The sequence below is a fragment of the Carlito syrichta genome, unplaced genomic scaffold (genome assembly GCF_000164805.1).
Source record: "Carlito syrichta isolate Samal-C Ts95f unplaced genomic scaffold, Tarsius_syrichta-2.0.1 Scaffold73279, whole genome shotgun sequence".
Classification (NCBI taxonomy): Eukaryota; Metazoa; Chordata; class Mammalia; order Primates; family Tarsiidae; genus Carlito; species Carlito syrichta.
Window position 1 is genome coordinate 827 of NW_007017375.1, and position 20,598 is coordinate 21,424.

Here is a 20,598-nt window from a genome sequence, read left to right on the forward strand (position 1 = left end):
AGTAGTGGGAAACTGCTGGGAGAAGGAGAGACACACAACATCAATAAGGGTACCTGATCTCAAACCAGGCAAAGTGGGGAATCAAAGGGAAGCCCAAATTTTACCTGTACAATGGCCACTTGTATACCTAATCCTGAATTGTACACCACATCTTTAAAATAAAGTAAAATAATAAATAATTCAAAAAACAACAGATGCTGGAGAGGATGCAGAGAAAAGGGTGTACTTCTACACTGTTGGTGGAAATGTAAACTAGCACAACCTCTGTGGAAAACAGTGTGATGATTTCTAAAAGAACTCAAAATTGACCTTCCATATAACCCAGTAATCCCCTATGTGGGAATATACCCAGAGGAATCCAAGTCACTCTATGAAAAAGATACCTGCACATGCATGTTTGTTGCAGCTCTAGTCACAATAGCAAAAACATGGAACCATCAGACTAGACCTAGTGTCATGTTGGAGTTGATACTCATGAGAGCTAGCCACTGAATATTCACAAGTCAGCAGTTAAACCACTGGTAACTTGAAATTGTCTATGGTGGAGTATTTATACCCTGTAAAGCAGCTAAAGTTACACACAAATTGGAGCCTTCCTGCTGAATTACCAGCATGCCACTGGTTAGACCCAGCCAGGGGGGCTGATAAATTCAGCAATGCCATGATGCGAACCACCTCAGGGAACCATGTGGCAGGGAATGACAGGTGGTTTCTAGTAGCTGAGTCCTTGAGCCCTTCAACAGGAAAGAACTGAACTTGCCAACAGCTGCATGAGCTTAAAGAGGACTCCAAGCTCCCAAAAGGAAGGCAGTAGCCAAACCCTTGATTACAGCCTGTGAGACTCTGAGCAGAGGACCCCACTTAGCCATGCCCAGAGAAACAGTCACATAATAAATGTATATTGTTTGAAGCTGCTAAATTTTTGGCAATTTGTGATGCAACAATAGAAAACTGATACAGGTGCTATGAACAGTTTCTTGCCCTTCCAAATATTTCATCCCCATGTTAACCATTTGAAAGGGTAACAAGCCAAAATGGAGTAACTTTAGTCAAAGTGGCAGCCATTTTAGCATTGCTTAGTTTTGTCATGCATTTTCAACAGCTTATTTTAACCCACCCTCTAATTATTAACAAGGTACAAAACTGGTTTCCAGGAGGTAGTTACTGATAATTGTCTTGCAACCTCCCCCAAACATGCTTTGTACTAATTACTCTTTTATCCAAAGTATTTGTCTTTCTGCCATAAAGAGCCAAGCTAACCTAATTTATTGTGATCAGTCCTTCATGAGCCATGTGACACAGACCACCACTCCATCACCATGGTGACAGTTCCTGTGCTTACCTGCCCCCTTCGTGATGATGGAACACAGACTAACATCCCATTACCATGGCAACTCCCCCCTCCACTACCACCACCACAAGAGAGCTTTAAAGACTGTTAACCTCAAGCATTTGCCACCATGTTTTCTTCAAGTTCTTGGCCCCTACTCACCCTTGAGAAGCAAATTCACTCTTTCCTAATCCACTTTCTAAATAAACTATATTTCCCAATCTAAAAAAAAAGAAAAAGAAACTAGAGAAAAAATATTTACATTAGAAAACAATCATGAAAGAAGGTGGTAATAAAGGATTTGAAGAACAAAAAAAGCATATGACATATATAAATAAAATATCAAAACTGAAGAAGTAAATATTTTCTTATCAGTAATTACTTTAAATGGAAAAGAATGAAATGCTTCAACTAAAAGGCAAAGATGGGAGGAATGGATAAAGACATGGTCCAGATGTTCAGAGCTGAGAACGATCCTCTCTCAGTAGGTTTTCTTTCTCTCTCTAGCTCTTTAATATTTGATTTCTTCCCCCAAACCACCGTTCCTGTTTTAACTTTGGAAATGACAAATATCCCTCAGTTTCTACCTTTACATATGTATTCAAATTTTTAATTTTCAAGATTGACTTGACAAATGTATATCCTTGACTTTTATGTATTAAAAAGGAACCCTCTCATTTTCTTTTACAAATTACTATCAACTCTAAAGTCTTTTTAAATAAGCATTCGTATCTGTTATAATTTATTAACTACAACTACTATTAAAATGTAGTATCTGTATTGTAATGTAGAAACTTTAGGGAATTAAAATACTTTATGGCGGAAATGGGAAAAAAATGGTCCAATTATACGCTGTCAATAAGAGATTCACTTTAGAACCAAACACAGAAGTAGTTTGAAAGTGAAAAAATAAGAAAAAGATATACCATGCAAATGCTAACCAGGAGAGCTGGGTGGCTTTACTAATATCAGAAAAAATAGAATTTAAGTCACAATTGTTTCAAAAGACAAATAAGTACATTGTATATTGATAAAAAGATAAATTCATCAAGAAGCTATGACAATTATAAATATATACACACCAAAGAATGGAAAAAAACAAACAAAAGATATAAAATTTAATAGAATTCAAGGGAGACAGTTAGGTCTATAATGATAGCTGGAGACTTAAATACTCCATTTTGAATAATGACTAGAACAACTAGAAGGACTTATTCATATTTTTAATATTATATTTTATTTTAAAGATGTGGGGTACAATTCAGGATTAATATACAAGTGGTCATCGTTACAGGTAAAGTTTAGGCCCCTCTTTGGTCTCAACTTTGTCTGATATGATATCAGGTACCCTTATTGATGTTGTATGCCCACCCCCAACCCTGGCAGTATTCCGCTACTATCAATCCCTTTCTTATAGTACTATGGTAAATATTCAGGGTCCACTTTATGAGTGAGAACATGTGGTACTATGTTCTTGGTTTCTGTGACAGATCACTGAGTATGATAGACTCTAAACCCATCCAGATTGCTGTGAAGTCCATATGTTTGTCCTTTATGGTTGCATAGTATTCCATTGTGTATATGTATCACATTTTTTTAATCCAGTCCAGTTTAGATAGGCAGCACAATTGGTCCCAAGTTTTTGCTACTGTAAATAGTTTAAAAATGAACATGCATGTGAAGGTATCTCTTTTGTGGAATCATTTGAGTTCCACTGGGTATATTCCCAGTAGGGGGACTGCTGAGTCATATGGAAGATTTATGTCTAGTTCTTTTAGAAATCATCCCAGTGTTTTCCAAAGAGATTGCACTAGTTTGCATTCCCACCAGCAATGTAGAAGCATTCCTTTTTCTCCACATCCTCACCAGCACCTTTTGTTGTTTGTTTCATTAATGATGGTCTTTCTTACTGGGATTAGGTGGTATCTCAATGTAGTTTTGATTTGCATTTCTGTGATGATTAGTGAAGCTGAGCACTTTTTCATTTGTCTGTTGGCTGCCCTTATATCTGCTTTTGAGAAGTGTCTATTCATGTCTTTCGTTCACTGCTTAATGGGATTGTTTTGTTTTGTTTTGTTTTGCTGTTGTTGTTTTTCTTTTGGCATGTTCGACTACCTTGTAGATCATGGATGTTAGGCCTTCGTCAGACGTATAGTTGGCAAATATTTTTTTCCCATTCTGCAGACTGTCTCCCCACTCTTTTGATGGTTTCTTTTGCTTTGCAGAAACTTTTCAGTTTAATGAAGTTCTACTTGTCTATTTTATCCCTTATGGCATGGACATCTGGGGATTTGATCAAGAATTGGTTGCCTACTCCGATATCTGTAAGGGCATCTCCTGCATTTTCTAAAATTCTTATAGTTTGAGGTTTTACTTTTAGGTCTTTGATCCATTTAGAGTTAATTTTTGTGTGTGATGATAGGCAGGGGTCCTGTTTCAATCTTCTGCATGTAATCAGCCAGTTTTCCCAACACCAATTACTGAATAGGTTCTCCTCTCCCCAGTGGTTGTTGTTGGAGACTTTGTTGAAGATGAGTTGATTTATAAATTGAAGTTTTGCTTCTGGAATATCTATCCTATTCCGCTGGCCCATATGCCTGTTCTTGTACCGATACCAGGTTATTTTGATTATTGTAGCCTTATAGTAAAGTTTTCAGTCTAGAAGTGTGATACATTCCACTTTGTTTCTTTTGCTAAGGATTGCTTTGGCTATTCATGGTGATTTATATTTCCATATGAATTTCTGTATTGTCATTTCCAGGTCTGAGAAGAATGATGTTGGTAATTTAATGGGCATTGCATTGAATCTGCAGGTTGCCTTTCATAGGATAGACATCTTTAAAATGTTGACTCTTCCTATCCATGAGCGTGGAATATTTTTCTATTTGCCTGTTAGACAGAACTTTAATAAATAAATAGAATGCATGAGCAACAATATAAACCAATTAGTTCAAACAGACATATACAGAACACTCCACACAACAACAGGATACACATTTGTTCAAATGTAGATGAAATGTTTTATAGGACAAATCATCTTTTAGGCCACAAAAATGTTTCTATTAATTTTTTAAAATTTGAAATCTTACATAGCATCTATGCCAACTATAATGGAATGATACTGTAAATTAATTACAGAAGGAAAACTGGACATTTACAAAATATAAAAATTAAACAACATACCCTGAAACAAATAATGAGCATAGAATAAATGTCAAGTGATATTAGAAAATATTTTGTGGTGAATGAAAACAAAAACACAGTATGGAATTATTTCAAAATAATTGAAAGAGAGGGTTTTGAATGTCTTCATATTCAAAGAAGTGATAAATATTTAAGATGATGGATATGCAAATTACCTTAATTTGATTATTATGCAATGTATACATGTATTGAAACACCACATTGTACCCCCCCTAATGTCCACAATTGTGTGTCAAACATATATAAAATATCTCCAATAAGCAACGGGATGCAACAAAAACAGTGTATTTATAATTCTAAATGATTATATTAAAAATAATAAAGATCTCAAACCAATATCCTAACTTTACACTTTGCATGAGTGTGGAATATTTTTCTATTTGTTTGCTAGACAGAACTTTAATAAGTAAATAGAATGCATGAGCAGCAATATAAACCAATTAGATCAAATAGACATATATAGAACACTCCACACAACAGGATACACATTTGTTCAAATGTAGATGGAATGTTTTATAGGACAAATCATCTGTAAATTAATAACAGAAGGAAAGCTCTTTTTTATAAGAAGGACTTATAAAAAGAGGATTTGAAAACAGAAAAACTGCCGGACTCGGTGGCTCAGCCTGTAATCCCGTGCCTTGGGAAGATGAGGTGAGTGGATTGCCTGCACCCGCGGGTTCGAGACCCACCTGGGCAACTTGGTGAGACCTCATCTCTACAATAAATCAAAAAATTAGCCTGGCATGGTAGCGCGCGCCTGTATTTCCAGCTACTTGGAAGACTGAGGTGGAAGGATTGCCGGATCTCCAGCAGGTCGTGGCTGCGGTGGCCGGGAGCGGCCACTGCACTCCAATCTGGGCGACAGAGTGAGACTCCAACTCAAAAAAAGAAAAGAAAACAGAAAAACTAGCAGAGAAAGAAATTAAAAAGATGAGAATGGAGATAAATTATACAGATAACAGAAAAAAAATATAAAGGGTAAACAAAATCCAAAGTTGCTTATTTGGAAAGATCAGTGCATTGATGTAGAATTAGTTTATGTAAAATACAACAAAAGAGAGAAGACTGGAATGAATAAAATCAGAAGTGAATAGAAGACATTACCACTGACTTTACAAAATGAAAAAGCTTAGAAGATAATATTAATAACAATTGTACATTAGTAATTAGATAATCTAGACAAAATAATCAAATTCCTAAAAGCATTCAAATTAATAAAACTGAATTTAAGAAACAAAAACCAAAAAATTATCTATAACAAGTAAAGAGATTGAATCAATAATCAAAAATTCCTCAACAAAGAAAATCCTTGACCACATGGCTTCATTGGTTAATTCTATCAAACTTTTAAATAATTAATATTGATCTGTTTTCAAAAAAAATAGGAGAAAAATGATTGCTTCTAAATTTATGGGGTTTTTGTTTTTGTTTTTTAGTTGGAGTCTAACTCCAATGCCCAGGTTGGAGTGCACTGGTACTCTCACAATCACCCCAGGGTCGACCTGCTGGGCTCCAGCTATCCTTCTGCCTCGGTCTTCCAAGTAGCCAGAACTACAGGTGCATACTATCATGCCCAGCTAATTATTGATTTATTTTAGAGACGAGGTCTTGCCAAGTTGCCTGGGGTGGTCTCAAACCTGCAGGTTCAGACAATCCACTCACCTCAGCCTCCCAGAATGCTGGGATTACAGGCTGAGCCACAGAGCCCAGGCCTAAATTTATGTTATGAGGCCATTATTACTCTGATACCAAAGCCATATAAAGACATCACAAGAAGAGAATATTATAGATCACTATCCCTGATGTTTATAGATCCCAAAATCCTCAAAAAATACTAACAAGACAAACCTAATAGAATATTAGAATAATTAAATACTATGAACAAATTGGATTAAGTCTAGGAATACAAGAGTGGTTCAACATAAATAAATCAATGTAATACACCAAATTACTAGAATGAAGAAAAAGCAACATACCATCTCAAGTAATGACACAAAGACATTTGACAAAATCCAACCTTGTTTAATGTTAAGAGCACTGAGAAAACTTGTAATAGAAAGAAATGTCCTCAACATGATAGATGGTCTCCATGGAAGAGTCACAGATAATAATATACTCAATAATGATAGACTAAAAGTTGTCCCCCTAAGATTGGAAACAAAATGAGTGCCTGCTTTTACCACTGCTATTCATCATTTTATTGGAAATTTTAGTCAGAGAAATTAAACAAATACAAGATAAAGAAAGAAAGAAGAAAAGAAAGCTTCCAAAATGGAAAGAAAGAAATAAAACTATCTCTATTCAAAAATATTTTTTTTCAGAGAAGTCAAACAACCAAAATAATAAAAACCGTTAAAGCTAATAAACAAATTCTGTAAATTTGCCAGTTCAAAAATCAACATTCCAAAATCTGTTTTGTTTATATACACCTTCAACAAACAATTTTTAAAAAGCAGTTAAGAAGGCAATTCCATTCACAATGGCATTTAAAATAATAAAATACTTAAGAAAAAATTAACCAAGAAGGTAAAAGACTTGTACACTGAAACTTCAAAATATGGCTGAAAGAAACTAAAGAAGACCTAATTAAATGAAAAGGCAGCCTGTGTTCCAGGATTGGAAAACATAATATTGTTAAGATGTTTTTACTATCCAAAGGTATCTCCAGATTAAATGTAATATCTATCAAAATTCTAAAAATGATTTTTGCATAAATGGAAAATGTAATCTCATAATTCATATGAAATTTTAAGGGGTCTAGAAGCCAAAGCAATCTGAGAAAAGATAAAAGTTAGAGGATTCATGCTTTCTGTTTTACAAATTTATTACAAAGCTATAGTAATCAAAACAATGCAGTGCTAGAAGAAAGACATAAAAACCAATAGAATAAAATTGAGAGTTGATAAATAAATACTTATATCTACGGTTAATAAATTTTTAAATAATGCTTCCAAACCCAATCAGTGGGGAAAGAATAGTTTCTTCAACAAGTGATGTTAAGACAACTGGATTTTCACAAACAAAAAAATAGTTTTGAACTCCTTTCTCACAATGTTTGCAAAAATTAACTCACAATAGATCAAAATTTGTAAGCATAAGAGCTAAGCCATAAAAGTCTTAGAAGACACATAGGGGTAAATCACTATATTCCTGGATTCTTTCATATAACATCAAAATCATAACAATAACAAAAATAGATAATTTGAACTTCATAAAAATTCAAAACTAATGTGAATCAAGGAACATTATCAAAAAATGAAAATACCAGATATAAAATGAGATATTATTTTCACAAATCACACATCTGTGTTTAATATCCAGAATACAGAAAGAACTCCTAAAACTTGGTCAGTCATAGTGGCTCATACCTGTAATTCCAGCACTTTGGGAGACCAAGGCAGGAGAATTACTTATGGGCAGGAGTTCAATATCAGCCTGGACAACATAGTGAGACCCCATTTCTGCAAAACATTTTTTTTTAAATTAACCAGATGTGGTGGCACGTGGCTGTAGTCCCAGCTACTTGGGATCCTGAAATGTGAAAATCACTTGAGTCCAGGAATTTGAGGCTGCAATGAGCCATGATCTTACCACTGCACTCCAACCTGGCAAGAAAGCACGACTTTGTCTCTAAAAAAAAGAAAAAAAAGTCAGTCAAAGGCTTGAATAGACATTTTTATCCCCTCGCTCAAAAAAATACAATTGGGCAATAATCAAATGAAAAGCTACATACTGTCATTAGTCATTAGGTAAGTACAACCATAACCAAAATCAGATATCTCTATACATCCAATATGGTGGTTGTAATAAAAATTTTTAAAAAGTTAAGAATATAGAGAAATTGGAAGCCTTGTAAATTGCAAGGGTGTATGTAAAAATAACTATGAAAAACACTTTGGCAGTTCTCAAGAAGTTAAGCATAGAATTATCATATAACCCAGCTTATTCACTCCTAAGTATATAATCCAAATAATTGAAAACAAAGAATCAAACTTATATTTTTGCCAATGTTAATTAAAACTACAGACAAAATGTAGTATTAATAACAAGTGTCTAATAATAGATGACTGGATAAACAAAAAATGTGAATCATACCAACTTAGATAAAATGGACTAATTCCTTTTTTAAAAACGACTACAACTCAAGCAATATAAAATACATAACTTGAATAGCTTAATAACAATATGAAAATGCAGTTTATAATTACAAAACTACTTAAAAAGTTATATCCAAGCTCAGATAGTTATGCTGGAGAAGTCTATAAAACATTTTAAAAAGAATTAACAATAATTTTATGAATTATTTTGCAGAAAACAGAAGACAAAGGAATATTTCCTTATTCATGTTATGAAATTAATATAATTATGAAACTAAAATCAAAGACATATTTTGTTTTTTAAACAAGATAAATAAGAGTGACAGACGAACATCTCTCACAAATATAGACAGAAAATGTTAGCAAATTCAGGAATATATAAAATAAATTATAAACTTAATCAAGTAGAATTTATTCCAGGGATGCAAGGCTGGTTCAGTAATTCAACCATCAAAATGATTCACCATACAAAAAAAGAAAATCACGAGATCAATGCAGAAAATAATTCATAAAATTTGCCATCCATACATAATAAAAATTCACAGTACAATATGAGTTGGTGAAAACTTCCTTAACTTGATAAAGAACATCTACAAAAATCTATAACATTAGACTAAATGGTGAAAGACTGGGTGTTTTCTACCAGTGATCAAAAACAAGACAATGATATCCACTTTACTACTCTAACTGAATGTAATGCTGGAAATGGAAATTCTAGATAGTTTCATCAAAATATGAAAAAAAAAAGATATACAGACCAGAAAACAATAATAAACTATCTCACATCAAGGCTGATGACATGATTGACTACAGAAAACATCACAAGATACATGAAATAAAACTCTTAGAACAAGTGAATTCAGAAAGTTCTTAGGGTACAAGACAAATATACAGAAATCAATTCTGTTTTCATAAAGTAGCAATAAACACATTGGTGGCAAATTCTAAAATGTAATACCTTTTACAATCACTTAAAAATTGAATTACTAGCTATAAATCTAACAAAAAAATCTAGAACTTACATTCTGAAAACTGTGAAATTCTGACAAATAAACACACTAAATGAACATACAGGTTTACCAAATTCATTGACTGGAAGACTCAACATCTACAAGTTCAATGCAATTCCATTCAAAATTTCTTTTTGATAAAGCCTCCAGCAACATCACTGGGGAGAGGAGAACCTATTCAGTAAATGGTGCTGGGAAAACTGGCTGATTGCATGCAGAAGATTGAAACAGGACCCCTACCTATCACCATACACAAAAATCACCTCTAAATGGATCAAAGGCCTAAACATAAAACCTCAAATTACAGAATCTTAGAAAACTAAGGAGATGCCCTTATGGAAATTGGAACTGACAACCGATTCCTGATCAGAACCCGAAGTGCCCATACCTTAAGAAATAAGATTGACAAGTGGGACCTCATCAAAGTAATGAGATTCTATAAAGCAAAAGAAACCATCAAGAAAGCAGGGAGACAGCCCTCAGAATGGGAAAAAAGTATTTGCCAACTGTATATCTGACAAAGGCCTAACATCTAGGATCTACAAGGAACTAAAATGTGCTGAAATGAAAAAAAAAAAAACAAACAGCCCCATTAAAAAGTGGGCAAAAGACATGAATAGACATTTCTCAAAAGAAGATATACAGGCAGACAACAGACAAATGAAAAAGTGCTCAGCCTTACTAATCATCACGGAAATGCAAATCAAAACCAAGAATGGCCATCATTAATAAAACAAACAACAACAGATGCTGGTGAGGAGGAGGAGAAAAAAGGCACACTACTACTCTGCTGGTGAGAATGCAACTAGTGCAACCTCATTGGAAAACACTGAGATGATTTCTAAAAGAACTAGACATTAACCTTCCATATGACTCAGCAATCCCCCTACTGGGAATATGCCCAGAGGGAAACAAATCATTCCACAAAAAAGATACCTTCACACGCATGTTCATTTCAGAACTATCCACAATAGCAAAAACTTAGGACCAATTGTGCTGCCTATCTAAACTGGACTGGATTAAAAAAAATATGGTACATATACACAGTGAAATACTATGCAGCCATAAAGAAGAACAAACATATGGACTTCACAGAAATCTGGATGGTTTTAGAGTCTATCCTACTCAGTGATCTATCACAGAAACAAAGAGCAGAGTAACCTATGTTCTCAGTCATAAGCGGACCTGGAACAGTTATCATAATACTATAAGAAAGGGATTGACTGTAGTGAGAAACTGCCAGGGGAGGAGGAGTAAGATTGGCAGTTGAGGGAAACTGCCAGGGGAGGGAGGGACACACCTCATCAGCAAGGGTGTCTGCATAATCAACGTTTGTATATCTAACCATGAATTGTACCCCGCTTCTTTAAAATAAAAAATAAAATAAAAATTTCTTTTTTTAAACATAGTTGAGTTAGTCTGAAATTTATATTCAAAGGCAAAGGAATGAAAGTAACTGAAACAATTTTGAAAAAAGATGAAGAAATAGAAAGGATTTAATATGCCAAATTTCAAAATGTATTATATAGCTACATAAGACTGTGATATTGTTCAAGAGATATATACATATGAAAATGAAATAGAACAGAAAATCTAGAAGTAGACCCACATATGTGCCCAACTAATTTTTCACAATGGTGCAAAGCAATTCAATAGAAAAAATATATATCTTTTCAACAAATTTTGTTGGAACAATTGAATATACATAGGTAAAAATGTAGAGATATTCCTTAAATTTCACACTTCATGCAAAAATTATTTCAAAATGGATAGTAAGTTTAAATATAAAATGTGAAACTAGGCAGAGCCGAGAATGGGAGAAGCGCGCTGCGTCTGAGCAGCTCTCTGCCTCCTCTCCATCTCTCTGTCGCAGCCTACCTGTCTGCCTGCTTGATTCCTGCCCAGAACGTTTTCCACCATAACCACCTCAGCAATTTCCCACCTAAACAAAGGCATCAGGCAGGTGTACATGTCCCTGACTCAGGGTGACAAGGCGCAGATCATGTATATCTGGATCGATGATACTGGAGAAGCTCTGTGGTGCAAGACCCATACACTGGACTCTGAGCCCAAGTGCACAGAAAAGCTGCCCGAGTGAAATGTCGATGACTCTAGTACTTTACAGACTGAAGGCTCCAACAGTGGCACATATCTTTTGTCTGCTGCCATGTTTTGGGATCCTTTCTGCAAGGACCCCAACAAGCTGTTGTTCTGTGAAATATTCAAATACAATAGAAAGCCTGCAGAGACCAACTTGAGGTACACCTGTAAACAGACAATGGACATGGTGAACAAGCAGCATCCCTAGTTCAGAATGGAGCAGAAATATATTCTCATGGGGACAGATAGGAACCCCTTCCGTTGGCCTTCCAACGACTGCTCTGGACCCCAGAGTCCCTATCTCTGTGATGTGGGAGCAGACAAAGACTATAGCGGGGACATCGTGGAGTCTCATTACCAGTCCTGCTTGAATGCTGGAGTCAAGAGAGTGGGGGCTAATACTAAGGTCATGCCTGCTCAGTGGGAATTCCATATTGGACCCTATGAAGGAATAGGCATGAAAGATTATCTCTGGGTGGCCCCCCTCATCTTGCATTGTCTGTGTGAAGACTTTGGACTGATCACAACCTTCGATCCTAAGCCCGTTCCCCTAGGAACTGGAATGTTCAGGCTGCCACATCAACTTCATCATCAAGACCATACTGGAAGAGAATGGTCTGAAGTATATTGAGGAGTTCATCGAAAAACTAAGCAAACGGCACCAGCACCATATTTGCACCTAAGATTCCAAGAGAGAGCTGGACAATGCCTGGCACCTCACTGGATTCTACGAACCTCCAATATCAACGAATTTTCTGCTGACGTGGCCAGCCGTAGCGCCACTATCCCCATTCCTCAGACTGTCCTCCCGGAGAATAAGGGTCACTTTGAAGATCATTGACCGTCCACCAACTGCGACCCCTTTGCGGTGACAGATGCCCTCATCCGCACATGTCTTCCCAATGAAACCAGCGATGAGCCCTTTCAGTACACAAATTAAGTGGGATAGATTTCCAGCCGTCAAGTCCCTCCTAGTTCATCCCACTCCAACTCTTGTCCCCCTATTTTTGGTTGTAACTCAAGGGTAGAATATCAAGGTCTTTTTATATTCCCTGTGCCGTGCTGATCTTGCTTTCTTTGACCAGAGTTCTTAATCGCTTCACACTCTTTTCTTTTCACACACATTCTTTTCTTCCCCTATCACTGAAACTTTCTAGTGTGTTAGTGGGGACGGTCGAGGAAATATAACCACTGCTTCCATTGAATGGGGTGTGCCTGTCCAGTCGGTATAAGCTGTTGGGACAAAGCACATGTTTGCAGGATGGGAAGGACACTTTTCTTTGAGGTAGATAAAAGGAGAAGACCTGACTTACTCTGGTTAGATTAGGACTTCTTCTCTTGGTGGAAAATTTTCTTAAGAGGTTGTAACCAACTTCGTGTTAAAAGTGAGAATTAGGAGAGAAGGTAGGAGTTAGGGATCAGGAGGAAAAATCCCTTGGTCTCTTGTTAGAGGCTTCCCTGGCTAGGGGCTCAAGGCCTCCTGAACACAAAGCTCAGCGCAAAAACAGATGGGATCACTACCTTAAAAAAGAAAAGGTCCTTAGCGCTCGGTCCTCCAATTATCACACAAAACACAGTAATATTTTTGTACTTAAGTGTAAAAACAAGAAAATTATATATATATATATATATATATATATATATACATATATATACACATACATAGTTGTGTTGATCATGCATATGTTTCTAAAGGAGAAAAGGATAAAACCATTGTGTTATGGAGAGTCAAACTTGAGGCAGATAATCTGGTTTAGAAATGAATGACTTAATTGGAGTAGGGGGTGGGAGAAGTAGTGCTTGGTAAGTTGGTGACTTGGAGTTCATCCCCTTTGGCCAATTTAGGTTTGTCTGCCCTGACCAGCCGCTTGAAGTAGTGGACATTGGTTCGTTATCAGGTTTCGCTTGTGACTAGAAGTCACCTAAACTTCATGGCTGTGGTTTGAAAGCAACATATACTTGTCCACACACAATTGCTTAGAAATAAGAGTTGGTTGGTCATCTTGAGCAGGTTCCTGACAGAGGGGGTATTGGAGTTATTTTCTGGTGGGTATAGCATGTGACTAAAGCAAGCTTTTTTATTTTTTTTTTAATTAAGCAAAATAGAAGTTTAAATACTAATCAAATTTGTAGAATTTCTAAGTAATTTTTACAAAATTACTTGTTTGCTTCAACTGTCCCTCTCTGCTCTTAGGGGAGATAGGGACAGAGTTGAAGTCACAACACTTGTAATTTTGTGTCCTGGTGCTTTTTCTCTCAGTTTGAAGTATCCCTTTCCTTTGTTGAGATGACTGAGGATTTAATTTTTCCTTTTACAGTAAGAAACTCCACTTTTTCCCCTCCATTTTTCATAACTGTTCTGTGTGTTTTGTGTTGGCTGTGGTTCCTTCTACCACAATGACTTCTAAGTGCCACGTGTGGTATGTTCAGCATTAGATAACTTCTTACTGTAAACAAATGGTGTAACTGCTGAAAGCAGCACTTATAAATCAGCTTAACATTTTAAAAAATGTACAACTATAAAACTTTCAGAAAAAATATGAAAAAGAAATCAGGATCTAGAGCTAGGCAAAGAATTCTCAGACTTGACCCTGAAACACAATCCATAAAAGAAAAATTGATAAATTGTATTCCATCAAAATTAAAGATTTTTGCTTTTTCAAAGACCTTATATAAGAAGGAAAATATAAACTACATATTAGAAAAAAATATCTCCATGCTGCATATCAAACAAAGGACTTTCTTCTAGAAAATATGAAGAATTCTTAAAACTTAACAGCAGAAACCAACCAATTCAGTTAGAAAATAGGCAAAATATATGAAGAGACATTTTACTGAAGAGCATACATAGGTGGCAAATAAGCATATGAATATATGTTCAATATCTCTAGCCATTGGAGAAGTACAAAGGAAAACTACAAAGGAGAAGTACAAAGGAGAAGTACAAAGGAAAATTAAATGCACACTTATTTGAATGGCTAAAATTTTTTAAAATTGTGGCAAAATAAAATTCTGGTGAGGATGCAGTACACCTGGATAACTGATACATTGCTGTTGAGCGTGTAAAATAGTATAGAAACTCTGAGAAAGAGTTTGACAGTCTGACAATATTACCCAATTGATTTCTTGAGTATTTATCTCAGAGAAATGAACACTAATGTTCACACAAAATCCTATAGGTGAATGTCCAAAGTAGCTCTATTTGCAATTGTCAAAAATGGAAATAGCCCAAATGCTCTTCAGTAGATAAATGGCTAAATAAATTGTATTTATACACCACAGACTGCTACTCAGCAATAAATAAGAATGAGCACTTGATACATGCAAGAGCGTAGAGGAACCTCAAAGGAATTATGCTCAGCGCAAAAAAAATCACAAAATATTGCATCCTGTGTGATTTCATTTATGCAGCATTCTTGAAATGATAAAATTATGAAAATCAAGTGTAGCAAGAGAAAATGATATTGCATTCCAAAGAACAAACATAAGATTTTCAGTATTCTTTTTGCCAGACTATGTTAGGCAGATATCATGAAGTTGTGTCTTTAAAGTACTGAAATAAAAACCTATCAATCCAGAATTCAATTCTTTATGTAGTTGTAAGTATAGTAACATACTTCTAAATAATTCATTATCAAAGAAAAACCACAAGAAATGCTATTTTAATTACATAAAAATATATCATTAAAATATATCATTTTATTTATAAAGTAATGCTTAAAGGAAAACGTATAAAATTATGTGTTTATGTTAGTAAAGAAAAGGAGTCTAAAATGAGCAATCTGATATTCCTCCATAAGAAATTAGGAAACCAAGAATATTTCAGACAAAAGGCATATAAAATGTTATTATTTTGTAAAAGAATAAAAATTAGAGCAATAAATTTTAAAAAGCAAACAAAAGTAAGAGAAATTAATGAATTTGAAAATAGATAAATGATAAAGAAAATCAATAAAAGCAAATTAAGATTTTTCTACAAGATGAACAAAAATGGGACAACTCTAATTAAACTGATGAAGACAAAAGAAAGCACAAAGAAGACACAAATGATCAATATAAAAAGTGAAAAAGGTTACATCATGAAAGAGGGCAAAATAAAAATAAAAAATGAAAGCAGAGACATCACTACACAAGTTCCAGAAGTTTAAAGCATAATAAGTGAATATTAAGAAAAATTCTATGCCAATAAATTTGATGAATTAAATGGACAAGTGTTCTTGAAAATCAAAAATTACCAAAACTCACTGAAGAAATAGATAACCTGAAAAACACATTTAGTAAACAAATAAAACATTTAGTTAAAATGTTTTGTACAAAATAAAATCCATGCCTAAATGACTTTACTGGCAATTTATAACAAATATTTAAGGAACACTAACATCAATGCTACAATAATTCTTCTAGAAAATAAAAGAGGAGGAAAATTCCCAAATTATTTTATGAATCCAAAATTCTCCTGATACCAAGTGGGTCAAAGACATTACAAGAAAATAACTCTAGAGATCAATATCCCTCATGAACTTTGAAAAATATTTTTAGCAATACATTAGTAAATCAAATCCCGGAATATAGAAGAAGGACAATACATTATGAACAAGTGGGATTTATTTCAAGTTATTTCTATACTGGAAAATCAGTCGCTGTAATTTACAATGTCAACAAACAATAATATTGTATAAGCTTATCTCAATAGATGCAAAAAATAAACATTTGACAAAATTCAACGTCTATTTTAAAATTCCCAGCAAACTAGGAATATAAGGAAATTTCCTCAGCCTAATAAAATACCTTTCTGGAATACATACAATTAACATCAGACTTCATGGTGATAAATAGAATGCTTTCCCCTTCAGGGCAGAAACTAGTCAAGGCACTATTTGTTTTCAACAATAGACTTTATGTCCTAGCCAGTGCAATAAGGTACAAAAAGCAAACAAAACGCATCTAGAGTGGAAAAGAAGAAATTGAACTACTTTTATTCTCAGATGGCATGATTAACTATTTAGAAATTCTTGAATAATTTTCCAAAAATATCTATGATACCTGAGAAGTAAGTTTTTCAATTTCACACAATGGAAGGTCAATATATCAAAATAAACTGAGATTTTATATATCATCAATGAACAACCGAACATTGTACCCAATTAAAAAGAATTATTTATAATGGCATCAGAACATAAAATACTCATAAGTAAGTCTAACAAATAAGTGCAATGTTTGTATACTAAAAAATATATAACATTTCTGTGAGAAATTTAGAAAGTCTAAGTAAGTGGACAGATAAGCAAGATTACAAAACAAGATGTTAAGATATCAAGTCTTCTCAAATGGATCTTAGAATCAAGGCATTCTCAATAAAAAATTCAGTAGGTTTTTTTTTTATTTTCTTAAACTTTATCAAGTTAACTAAAAATTTCATATGGAAATTTTAAAAACCTGGAATAGCGCAAACAACTTTGAAAAAGAACAAAATCAAGATATTTTGCTATTTAATTTTAAGGCTTACAAGTCTATAATTATCAAGGTCATGTGGCACTTATAAAGAATAGATATATAGATCTATGGAACATAATGGAGAATTCATAAATAGACACACACACATATGTTCAATTTATTTTTATGACAAATTGCCAGTATAATTCACTGGAGACAGGATATTTTTAGAAAATATTGCTGGACAATTTATGCATTTTATAGTAAAAAATAACCTTGAACCATACATCACACCATATATAAAAGTTAACTAAAAATGGATCATAGCCGGGCTCGGTAGCTCAGCCTGTAATCCCGCGCCTTTGGGAGGCTGAGGTGAGTGGATTGCCTGAGCCCGCAGGTTCGAGACCCACCTGGGCAGCGAGACCTCATCTCTACAATAAATCAAAAAATCAGCTGGATGTGGTAGCGCATGCCTGTAATTCCGGCTACTTGGAAGGCTGAGGTGCAAGGATCGCCGGAGCCCAGCAGGTCGAGGCTGTGGTGGCCGGGAGCGGCCACTGCACTCCAGTCTGGGCGACAGAGTGAGACTCCAACTCAAAAAAATAAAAATAAAAAAATAAAAAAAATGCATCATAACCTAAATATAAAACTTCATGTAAATGTGAAATATAAAACTACAAAATGTCTAAGAGAAAATCCAGAGGAAAACATTATAATTTTGACTAAACAAAAATATCATAGATGATATACAAAAATACAAATTATAAAATAAAAAATAAATTAGACATTATCAAAACTGTAAACTGAGGTTCTTCAAAAAAACTTCTTAATGAAAATGAAAAGATAAACCACATGCAAGAAGAAAATATTTGCCAAATACATATCTGGTAAAAGATTTGTATACAGAATATAAAAAGAATACTACAACTTAGTTCTGCAATAATAAGACAAAAAACCAAATTTATAAGGTATGAACAGATACGTCATCAAAAAAGAGATACAGATGGCAAATAAACACATGAAAAGATAATCAATACCACCAGCCATTAGGAAAATGTAAATTAAAACCACCATGAGATTCCACTACACACCTACTGGACTATCTAGATTTTTTTAATGCAAATATAAGGAGGAAAAACAAATATAATTTTCATACATTGCTGGTGGAAATGCAAATTATGCAGACATTTAGAAAATATTTTGACATTTCTAAAATTAAACATACACTTATATGGCCCAGCCCCTTTAATACTAGTGATTTACCTAAAAGAAATGAAAATATATGTCCACACAAAGAACTTTACACAAATGCTCATATACATTTTATTCCTAATAGCCAAAAAAATAGGAGAGAATGTAAATGTTCATCAGCTGGTGAATGGTGAAACAAACTGTGATATAGTTACACGATAAAATCTACTTAGTAATAAAAAGGAATGAACGACTGATACACACAACATGGAAGAATTTTAAAAGTACTATTGTAGGTATAAGAAGTCACACACAAAATTGCATATATATGATTTCATTTGTACAATATTCTAGAAAAAACAAAGAAATCTGATCAGTGTTTACCAAGAACTGAGATTGGGACTTCTGATTTTATTGAAAATAAAAGCCAGTGTCCTTACAATGACCTAAAAGTCCTTATGCAATATGACATCCCTATTACCTCCCTGACTTCATCTCCTACTCTTCTCTCCTCACTCAACCTGAGCCACACTGGCCTCCTGACTATTCACTAGGTACACTGTCATTTTAGGGCTTTTACATGGGCTATTTTCTTTACCTGGAACATTTTTTTTCTAGATACCTGATTGGTTTACTCCCTCTCCAGCCCTAAATCTTTACTCAGATCTCACCTTCTAAAAGAGGCCTATCCTGACAATCCTATTTAATATATTAAATACTGACTCCTTTCCACACACTCCAGAAATTTATTATCTTCTAATTTTTTAAGTAACTTACTCATTTAGGTTATTCATAGTTGTCTTCACCCACTAGAATGTGAACTTTATGAGGTCAGAGTTCTCTGTCTGATTTGTCCGTTGATTTATGCCAAATGCATAGAACAGTGGGAGCTTAGTGTATAGTAAGCCACAATATTTACTGAATGAATGAATGTTACATAAATGAAAATGAGAAACTGTATTAACTCTGAGACTGTTTTTGCTTCTGTCTCTTTACATGGCCTTGAATTTTTATTGCAATTTGGTTATTCTTAAGAGAATACTAAAAACATGTAGCATGTATATCTGGTGGTGATTAAATATATATGTATCTAGAAATATATATTTTACATAGAGAGATAAATGTGTATACATACACATATATGCATATACATATATACATATGCATATACATGTACTTATACATACATGGGTGCCAAAAAATCTATACACATTTTAAGAGGTGTTATCTATGTATTACTTTTGATGCTGAATTAAATTACAGTAGCAATGTATACTATGACCTTTGCTCAACCATACTTCTGCCATTTTCTTTGATAGTCCTGCCTGTTGCATGATGATGCTAGCATTCATTTGACTAATGCTATATTTTGAGCGAACATCATACTTCAAATGTGCATACATTATTTGGCACCCCCTGTATAGAGGAAACTCAAATGCCTTTTGGGAAAGAGTCTGCTTCTAAATGAATAATACAGAGTGAAAATGGCAAATTTTCAATTTGGCAAATTTGCCTCCTGATTTAACTCATACAATAAGCCTTCCTTGAGTATTCCCACCTCACTCACCATGAATGCACACTTGTTCATCTATATCTCTTCATTATTCTAGTTCTAGCTTATTTGAATACTTAAAGTTGTCTAGTTCAGTGATCGCCAAACCTGACAGATCATCAGAGTCATTGAAGATCAAAAAGAGTACCTACATAATGAACATTTGTATACCTAACCCTGAATTTTACCCCACATCTTCAATATTAAATTTTTTTAAGTCTGATACCTAGACTTAAAACATACTAAGCAATTATCACTAGGCATAGAAACCTGAGATCTGTATTTTTAAGTAGTTTACCTGAGTGATATGGATGATAATCCACGTTTAAGACAAACTGCTCGAAATAGTTCCTGGACATAAGTTATAACTCCACAGCTAGATTCTAAGTTGTAAGTTTTGTAATAAAGTCTCCTATGTCTATCACAAGGTTGATCACATAATAGAACCCTTAAAAAGTGGGTGCTTGATGATCAGAACTGGTTAATCTTGTTCATGCCATTTTATTTCAAGCAAGGGTAAATCCTTTTATTATTATTGGCATAACTGAGTTTCCATGACTATTTTTATTTCCTTATGACCTGCACACAGTGTTCTGTGCTTCAAGCTCCAATCTCTAAACTGTCCTAGTAAAACTTTTCTTTTTTTAAACAGTGGCTGCATCAGGTTTTATTTTA

The 20,598-nt window shown here is 34.2% G+C and overlaps 1 pseudogene; it reads left to right on the plus strand.

Annotated features, from left to right (window-relative positions):
* The first annotated feature begins 11,549 nt into the window (after positions 1-11,549).
* Positions 11,550-12,684, plus strand: LOC103255190 (annotated as a pseudogene).
* The last annotated feature ends 7,914 nt before the right edge of the window (positions 12,685-20,598 follow it).